Source organism: Penaeus japonicus, unplaced genomic scaffold, assembly GCF_977035675.1.
Source record: "Penaeus japonicus unplaced genomic scaffold, GWHDUDI00000001_assembly GWHDUDI00000004, whole genome shotgun sequence".
In the NCBI taxonomy this organism is placed as follows: domain Eukaryota; kingdom Metazoa; phylum Arthropoda; class Malacostraca; order Decapoda; family Penaeidae; genus Penaeus; species Penaeus japonicus.
This window is the reverse complement of record NW_028234406.1, coordinates 48,171,320-48,181,319: the sequence shown is the minus strand read 5'-3', so window position 1 is coordinate 48,181,319 and position 10,000 is coordinate 48,171,320. Positions and strand designations below refer to the sequence as shown.

Genomic DNA, 10,000 nt, shown 5'->3' with positions numbered 1-10,000 from the left:
TATAGGTATAGCAACTAGGCATTTCTTAGCCTGCGTGTTAGGTCAAGAAAAAGAAACATGAACACCCACGAATACATCTCGGACACAACAATAGCCATTAGTGCCAGCATATGGTGTGAGAGCCAGCGTCCCCGCTCGGCGCTCGCTCTCGCCGCGACAGACGGAGAAGTGCTTAACTCCTGGGCTCGAGCGGCGCTGTCTAGACAGGCGCTTTCGGCTGTTTTTTTTAGACAGACTGAGGCAGATACAGATACACACACACACATATTTCGGCAGGGTTTTTAGACAGACTAAGCCAGATATAGATACACACATACATACTTACATATGCATGCATATACGTACATATACATTACGTATAAATACATACACATACGGACATGCATACACACAAGTACGTATGCATACACGCACGGACGCATGCACGCACATTCACTCATAACTACCACTGTACCTGACTACCTACCAGTACACCTGACTGCCTATCAACCTCCACGCCCACCTACCTGTCTAACTCCTTTGGTCGGGGAGATAAACTCACGCTATCCTTTGACTTGAGAAGATATCATTCTCGCTTGCACTCTGACGTAGCATTTGATTTCTGTCTCTGGAATTGATTGGTTGAGGGTATGTTGTTCTCATTGATGTTATGTTGGTTGTATGATTTCACACTATCAGGCAAAAGCGGTGGGCCTGACCGGGATTTGAACCCGGGACCTCTCGCACCCTAAGCGAGAATCATACCCCTAGACCATCAGGCCGATGTATATTGATTGTGAGGAAGTTGTAATAATAACTAAGGTTTACAGTTGCCATTAACATATCTTTTGAGGTTTAACAAAGCAGTTAACAGATAACAGAGGAATGTCTCAGCAAACCTTTAATTGTATATTATTTTTCGCTTTCAATTATTGTGCAATTTTATTTATCCTTATAATTTTTTTCCCGGATTATGTATCACCAGTGCCACGTGGTGACGTTTGGATCATATAATTAATATCACTTGAGTGAAAATTCCAGTGACACTTAGATTGATTAGAAGACGTGTATTAAAGAATATTCCGAAGGCTTTAATCAGGTCCTTCTAGAGAGAGACTGAAGTGATGAAGTGAAGACTGACGTGATCTAAAGTCAAGTCAAAGAAGAGGCAAGTGGACATCTCTTACAAGACAAAATACCTTGAAAATGGGAAGCTGCAGACCTGTCTAATGGTCAGTGAAGGTCAATAAAGGTTGCTGATTCGAAGGGGCGGAGCTCCGAAACCGAGATTGGTTTTGAAAAGCTGAAAATGGGTCGGAAAGTTACATCACGATGAATAAGATTTTCTCGCATATGTCAGATTAACCACACACTGAGCCAATGACTATATATTTTATCATCACTTGATAGGCATAAGAAAATGAGAAAAAATAAAAGGAGAGAGAGGGATTGAGAGCGAAATATATATATATATATATATATATATATATATATATATATATATATATATATATATATGGAGGGGAGAACGAAAGAACGAAAGATACATATATGTATCTGTGTATATATATACATATATGTACACACACACACATATATACATAAGTATATCTGTATTTAGGTGTGAGTTTTATAGTCGAAGCGTAACTGTTTTTTTCTGGCCATGGAAAGAAATCGGCTACACTGGATCACATCAAGTTGGTTTTGTAAAAGATCTGTTCAGTTTTCCCTAATAACATCAAATATTATGAAACAAAAAAAGAAAAAAGAGCTTGAGAAGGATTCGAACAGCGAAATCAGCTGCCTCTCGTTTTACTCTGAAGGAGTTTCACGATTTGCGGCGTCGCTGGCAGGTCGGTGGTTCCAGGCGATGCGGTCGCTGAGGACACGCCCACGCGAGGCACGGCGTCCCACTCGCGTCACGGCGAGGGAACCAAGCCTCTGTGGATAGGAAAAGATGCTGTTGTATTTCTGTCTTTTGCTGAGTATCGTGTAGTGAAGATCACAGATGGCGTATCCTTCGTGGCTCTTGACGACCTTGATGTGCACTGCAAGATCAATTAGATTGGTCATCGTGATTCAAGCGTCAGCCACATGAGAAGAGCGCATGCGTGCACTGGCGTCCTTCTCATGGATCCTTCGGTCTCTGCAGCAGAATTTTGGTTTTCCAGAAGGCTGAGGAGGTCTTCTAGAGAGGAACCGAAAGAGGAATTCGAGAGGATTTTGATGAGCGAGGAACCCACAGAACTCTTCTCTTGACCTTTGACACGCCTGACCTTTCCGAGTCGGTAAAGCCGACCTGGTATCGCCTCGCGGGAATGCACGTGTTTCCGACCTCACGCGGCGCTGCCTCTGCCAGGGAACCTATGGAAGTTGCAACACGGGTAATTCTCTCTCTCTCTCTCTCTCTCTCTATATATATATATATATATATATGCTCGGAATCGTCCCAATACACCGCTAATTGTAAGCTTTATTATTACCGTTTAGGGCGACGAATCCCAGAGAGTGTGTGGTCTTGCATCCCTTTCCCTCTCGGAGAAGTGATGCTGCTCGTGACCCAGCGATGGCTGCCGGCGTCGCTCTCAAGCTTCTCTATTCAAGATGAGGTATATAAACATGCACATACAAGGAGATAAACAGATAGACAATTGAACAGATGAATTACTCCAGAGTGCTTACTCAGATCCGATGTTTCATTGTAATGGTCCGAGTGCTTTGACTGGACTCGTCATTCAACGTCATTGCTTTCAAAGGCAGCTTGTCAACATCCTCCTCCTCAGTCCCTCTGTTGCGCTTTCCTTTTCTCTGCGGAAAAGACTGGGCCTGACCGGGATTTGAACCCGGGACCTCTCGCACCCTAAGCGAGAATCATACCCCTAGACCATCAGGCCGATAGGATTGAAGAGAAAGCAGTTACTAATGGTTATTCCCACAGGTGATACCTTTATCTAGGTGTTTATGAACGTCAGTGCGCTGTCCGCATCGCTTACTGCTAATGCGCTTAACTGTTGAATTGTTTTTACATGTATTAATACATACATATATATTTACTTACACACGCTCACACACACACAAATATATATATATATATATATATATATATATATATATATATATATATGTATATATAAATATATATTTATATATATATACATACACACATAGACATATATGTGTACATGTGTGTATGCATAAATACATTCATATATATATACATATACATATTTATGAATATATATATATATATACATACATACACATATATACATATAGACATATTGATATATTTATATATATTTTTTAGATAAATGAATAAATATTTACATATATACTTACACACACACACACACACACACACACACACACACACACATATATATATATATATATGCATATATGTATATGTATCAATATATATTCATATATGTATATATATATGTGTGTATATATATATATATATATATATATATATATATATATATATATATATACATATATACGTATATATATAAGTATATATATACATATGTATATAAATTATATATATATATACGTATCTATATATATGTATATATACATATATATATAGATTATATGTACATATATATATATATATATATATATATATATATATATATATATATATATATATATATATATATATATTAGTGCAGTTAAATAGAATTCCTCAGCTAACGTATCAGGGCGCCGACATTCATAAACATCGATACAGATACCACCTGTGTGAAGAAACATGTGTAACTCCTTTCCCGCCAAAGATATCGGCCTGGTGGTCGAGCGGTTTGGTTCTCGCTTTGGCGTCAGTGTTTTCAGCTCCGTGGCGAATCCACACCATTATCTGCAGTGCTCTTTTTAATCCGTGTCTCTTACGCTGTTGAAAAGAAACTGGCTGAGCTTTGCAGAGATAACGCGATACTGCAAAAGGGCCACACTTGACGCTCACTCTCGGAGGTCCATTTCTGTGTTGCAGCAAGCACTGGCAGAGGCAGCGCCGCGTGAGGTCGGAAACACGTGCATTCCCGCGAGGCGATACCAGGTCAGGTTTACCGACTCGGAAAGGTCAGGCGTGTCAAAGGTCAAGAGAAGAGTTGTGTGGGTTCCTCGCTCATCAAAATCCTCGCGAATTCCTCTCTAGAAGACCTCCTCAGCCTTCTGGAAAAAGGAAATCCTGCTACAGAGACCGAAGGATCCATGAGAAGGACGCCAATGCACGCATGCGCTTTTCTCACGTGGCTGACGCTTGGATCACGATGACCAATCTAATTGATCTTGCAGTGCACATCAAGGTCGTCAAGAGCCACGAAGGATACGCCATCAGTGATCTTCACTACACGATACTCAGCACAGGACTGTTACCTGTTACCTGTAGTTACCTGACACGGCTTCCATAGCGACTTGAGGAGACTTTCTAACTCTTACCTGGTCTGGAAATTGGAAAAGCTCTAAGGTGACAGACAGATAGTTCCAGAGGAAATAGCCAAAGGTTTACTTAGGTGGTTAGAGAAAAACGAAGTCCTAGTATTTTTGTAATTATTTATTTATTTTTGAAACATGTATGTATATAAAAAATGATGGCTTGATCATTCCAGCGTTCTGCATTTGTTTTATAACGGAAAATGTTGGGCCTAACCGGGATTTGAACCCGGGACCTCTCGCACCCAAAGCGAGAATCATACCCCTAGACCATCAGGCCGATATTACATCAACTGATATAACATCATAATAAATCCACGCTCCAGGTGGAACTCGCCGCGGCCCCACTGCACCTGTTGCCGATCAGGGTTGTTGCGTCACGTGATGCACGGCACTCTTACTATTCACACACGCACGGACACACATACACACACACATATATATAGAGAGAGGAAGAGAGAGAGACGAGACATGTTATAACCACTAAGATAACTCAAATCTGATACAATTGAAGGTGAAACAATAGTCTGAAAGTTTCATTACTGTGGGTGTTATCGTGCCAATCCGAATCGGGAAATTCCAGAAGAGAGTATTATCTTTTTATCCTCAATCCAAACAATAAAATTAAAGGTACAAGTGTCTTCTCTCTCGCTGGCAAGAGAATGTCCTAACGAAGGTGGTTTTAGTTTGAATGATGTGGCTTTCGTCACTGAAGTAAAAACACTGAGCTGGGAATTTGGAACTGAATCGTCTGGGAATAAGATTGAATTCCGGATTTCAAAGTTCACTCGAAAGTTTAGTAGAAATTTGCCCTTTTTTTTTAGAAGTGAAGAACTGTTTCTTTCTTACTAGTATCTGTGTATGTACCGAATATCAGGCAAAGTTACACGAGATTTCAACTCCTTTCCAAACATGCCGGGTAGTTTAGAAATGTTTGATAATTTATATATAAAAATATAAAGTATATATATATATAGTATATATGATATACACACACAAAGTATATACATATATATTGATATATATGTATATATATATATATATATTACATATATATATGTATATAAGTACATACATATGCACAAAGCATATATAATTATTTATATATATACATATATATATGTATAAATATATATATGCATACATACATACATATATATACACACAGGTATATATATATATATATATATATATATATATATATATATATATATATACATATATATGTATATATATTTATTAGTCGTAGTACCATCCATAAGGAATACTCAATATATATAAATATATGTAATATATATGTATATATATGGATATATATCCATATATATACACATACACATGTTCAAATATGCGTACACATACGTATACTTGGGTGTGAGTCTAAAAGTTGAAGCATAACTGTTTCCGGCCATGGAAAGAAAACGGCTACACTGGAACGCATCAAAATCGTCAAATTTGTTTTCTTTTTCCAGTGACGACGTATGGAGGACTGAAATTTGGTCCTTTAAAAGAACTATTAATTTTTTTCCTTAACATATCAACATATGAAAAAAGAAAAGAAAAAAGAGCTTGAGAAGGATTCGAACAGCGAAATCAGCTGCCTATCGTTTGCTATGAGGAAGTTTCCCGATTCGCGGCGTTCGCTGGCAGGTCGGTGGTTCCAGGCGATGCGGTCGCTGAGGACACGCCCACGCGAGGCACGGCGAGGGAACCAAGCCTCTGTGGATAGGAAAAGTTGTTGTATTGTCCTGTGCTGAGTATCGTGTAGTGAAGATCGCAGATGGCGTATCCTTCGTGGCTCTTGACGACCTTGATGTGCACTGCAAGATCAATTAGATTGGTCATCGTGATTCAAGCGTCAGCCACGTGAGAAGAGCGCATGCGTGCACTGGCGTCCTCCTCATGGATCCCTCGGTCTCTGTAGCAGAATTTTGGTTTTCCAGAAGGCTGAGGAGGTCTTCTAGAGAGGAACCGAAAGAGGAATTCGAGAGGATTTTGATGAGCGAGGAATCCACACAACTCTTCTCTTGACCTTTGACACGCCTGACCTTTCCGAGTCGGTAAAGCTGACCTGGTATCGCCTCGCGGGAATGCACATGTTTCTGACCTCACGCGGCGCTGCCTCTGCCAGGGAACCAATGGAAGTTGCAGCACGGGTAATATATATATATATATATATATATATATATATATATATATATATATATATAAGCTTTAATATTACCGTTTAGGGAAACGAATCTCAAAGAGTGCGTGGGCTTGCATCCCTTTCCCTCTCGGAGAAGTGATGCTGCTCGTGACCCAGCGATGGCTGCCGGCGTCGCTCTCAAGCTTATCTACTCAAGAAGAGGTGATTATATAAACATGCACATACAAGGAGATAAACAGATAGACAATTGAACAGATGAATTACTCCAGAGTGCTTACTCAGATCCGATGTTTGATTGTAATGGTCCGAGTGCTTTGACTGGACTCGTCATTCAACGTCATTGCTTTCAAAGGCAACCTGTCAACATCCTCCTCCTCGGTCCCTCTGTTGCGCTTTCCATTTCTCTGCGGAAAAGACTGGGCCTGACCGGGATTTGAACCCGGGACCTCTCGCACCCTAAGCGAGAATCATACCCCTAGACCATCAGGCCGATAAGAAAATAAGAAGGCAGTTACTTATGGTTATTCCCACAGGTGATGCCTTTATCTAGGTGTTTATGAATGTCAGTGCGCTGTCCACATCGCTTACTGCTAATGTGCTTAACTGTTGAATTGTTTTTACAGGTATTAATACATACACATATATTTACTTACATACCCACGCATAAACGCCCGTACTCATACACATATATATGTATATATATGTAAATATATATGTACATATGCATATCTGTATACATACACACATAGACATAAATATGTATATGTGTGTATGTATATATGCATATATATATATATATATATATATATATATATATATGTATATATATGTATATATATGCATATACATATGTATATATACACTTGCATACACACGTATATATACATGTTTATGTACATACATACATATATATATGTATGTATATATACATACATACATATATTAATATGTATTTATACATATTTTAAAATATATATGTATATATATATTTACATATATACCTATATATATTAATATATATTTTTTTATATGAACAAATATATGTATATACATATATACATACAAGTATGTATATATATACATATATATATATTTAGGTATGTATAAATATATATATATATATATATATATATATATATGTGTGTGTGTGTGTATGTGTATAAGTATTTGTATATACACATGATACACACACACACATACATATAAGTGTAGTTAAATAGAATTACGCAGCTAAGCGTATCAGGGCGCCGACATTCATAAACACATCGATAGAGATACCACCTATTGAATGACGAATCCATTTCTACCTGCGTGAAGAAACGTGCAACTCCTTTCCCGCCAAAGATATCGGCCTGGTGGTCGAGCGGTTTGGTTCTCGCTTTGGCGTCAGTGTTTTCAGCTCCGTGGCGAATCCACACCATTATCTGCAGTGCTATTTTTAATCCGTGTCTCTTACGCTGTTTAAAAGAAACTGGGTGAGCTTTGCAGAGATAACGCGATACTGCAAAAGGGCCACACTTGAGGCACACTCTCGGAGGTCCATTTCCCGTGTTGCAGCAAGCACTGGCAGAGGCAGCGCCGCGTGAGGTCGGAAGCATGTGCATTCCCGCGAGGCGATACCAGGTCAGCTTTACCGACTCGGAAAGGTCAGGCGTGTCAAAGGTCAAGAGAAGAGTTGTGTGGGTTCCTCGCTCATCAAAATCCTGGCGAATTCCTCTTTCGGTTCCTCTCTAGAAGACCTCCTCAGCCTTCTGGAAAAAGGAAATCCTGCTACAGAGACCGAAGGATCCATGAGAAGGACGCCAGTGCACGCATGCGCTCTTCTCACGTGGCTGACGCTTGAATCACGATGACCAATCTAATTGATCTTGCAGTGCACATCAAGGTCGTCAAGAGCCACGAAGGATACGCCATCAGTGATCTTCACTGAACGATACTCAGCACAGGACTGTTACCTGTTACCTGTAGTTACCTGACACGGCTTCCATAGCGGGTTGAAGAGACTTTCTAACTCTTACCTGGTCTGGAACTTGGAAAAGCTCTAAGGTGACAGACAGATAGTTCCAGAGGAAATAGCCAAGGGTTTACTTAGGTGGTTAGAGAAAAACGAAGTCCTAGTATTTTTATATCTATTTCTTTTTTTTTTTAAGATGCATGTATATGAAAAAATGATACCTCGATCCTTCCAGTGTTCTGCATTTATTTTTATGACGGAAAAAGTTGGGCCTGACCGGGATTTGAACCCGGGACCTCTCGCACCCAAAGCGAGAATCATACCCCTAGACCATCAGGCCGGTATTATACCTTCAGATATAACATCATAATAAATCGACGCTCCAGGTGGCACTCGCCGCGGTCCCGCTGCACCTGTTGCCGATCAGGGTTGTTGCGCCACGTGATGCACGGCACTCTTACTATTCACACATGCACGCACACACATACACACACGCATATATATAGAGAGAGAGAAAGAGTGAGATACGAGACATGCTATAACCACTAAGATAACTCAAATCTGATACAACTGAAGGTGAAACAATAGTCTGAAAGTTTCATTACTGTGGGTGTTATCGTGCCAATCCGAATCGGGAAATTCCAGAAGAGAGTGTTATCTTTTTATCCTCAATCCAAACAATAGAATTAAAGGTACAAGTGTCTCCTCTCTCGCTGACAAGAGAATGTCCTAACGAAGGTGGTTTTAGTTTGAATGATGTGGCTTTCGTCACTGAAGTAAAAACACTGAGCTGGGAATTTGGAACTGAATTGTCTAGGAATAAGATTAAGTTCCGGATTCAAAGTTCGCTCGAAAGTTTAATAGAAATTTGACTTTTTTTAGAAGTATCTGTGTATGAACCGAATAACAGGCAAAGTTTCAAGAGATTTCAACTCCTTTCCATACATGCCGGGTGGTTTAGAAATGTTTGATACTTTATATATAGCCATATAAACTATATATATATAAATATATATATATATTATAAATATATATATATATATCATAAATATATAATATATATACACACAAAGTACATACATATATATATGTATATACTATATATTGATATATATATATTACATATATATATATATATATATATATATATATATATGTGTGTGTGTGTGTGTGTGTGTGTGTGTATGTATATTAATTTATTAGTCGTAGTATCATCCATAAGGAATACTCAGTATATATAAGTATATGTAATATATATGTATATGTATACATATATATACACACACAGAAACACATACATATTAAAATATGCCTACACATATGTATATGTGGGTGTGAGTTTAAAAGTTGAAGCATAACTGTTTCCGGCCATGGAAAGAAAACGGCTAGTCTGGAACACATCAGAATCGTCAAATTTGTTTCTTTTTTCAGTGAAGACGTATGGAGTGCCTAAATTTGAATCTTTAAAAGAACTATTCACT

The 10,000-nt window shown here is 38.8% G+C and overlaps 5 non-coding genes across 5 annotated transcripts; all 5 read right to left on the bottom strand.

The window, feature by feature from the left end:
* Positions 1–689: 689 nt before the first annotated feature.
* TRNAP-AGG (transfer RNA proline (anticodon AGG)) lies at positions 690–761 on the bottom strand. Its single transcript has one exon. It is a non-coding gene; the product is annotated as a tRNA-Pro (tRNA).
* Positions 762–2,801: 2,040 nt separating this feature from the next.
* TRNAP-AGG (transfer RNA proline (anticodon AGG)) lies at positions 2,802–2,873 on the bottom strand. Its single transcript has one exon. It is a non-coding gene; the product is annotated as a tRNA-Pro (tRNA).
* A 1,751-nt stretch (positions 2,874–4,624) lies between these two features.
* TRNAP-UGG (transfer RNA proline (anticodon UGG)) lies at positions 4,625–4,696 on the bottom strand. The gene has a single exon. It is a non-coding gene; the product is annotated as a tRNA-Pro (tRNA).
* Positions 4,697–6,983: 2,287 nt separating this feature from the next.
* Positions 6,984–7,055, bottom strand: TRNAP-AGG (transfer RNA proline (anticodon AGG)). The gene has a single exon. It is a non-coding gene; the product is annotated as a tRNA-Pro (tRNA).
* Positions 7,056–8,787: 1,732 nt separating this feature from the next.
* Positions 8,788–8,859, bottom strand: TRNAP-UGG (transfer RNA proline (anticodon UGG)). The gene has a single exon. It is a non-coding gene; the product is annotated as a tRNA-Pro (tRNA).
* Positions 8,860–10,000: the final 1,141 nt, after the last annotated feature.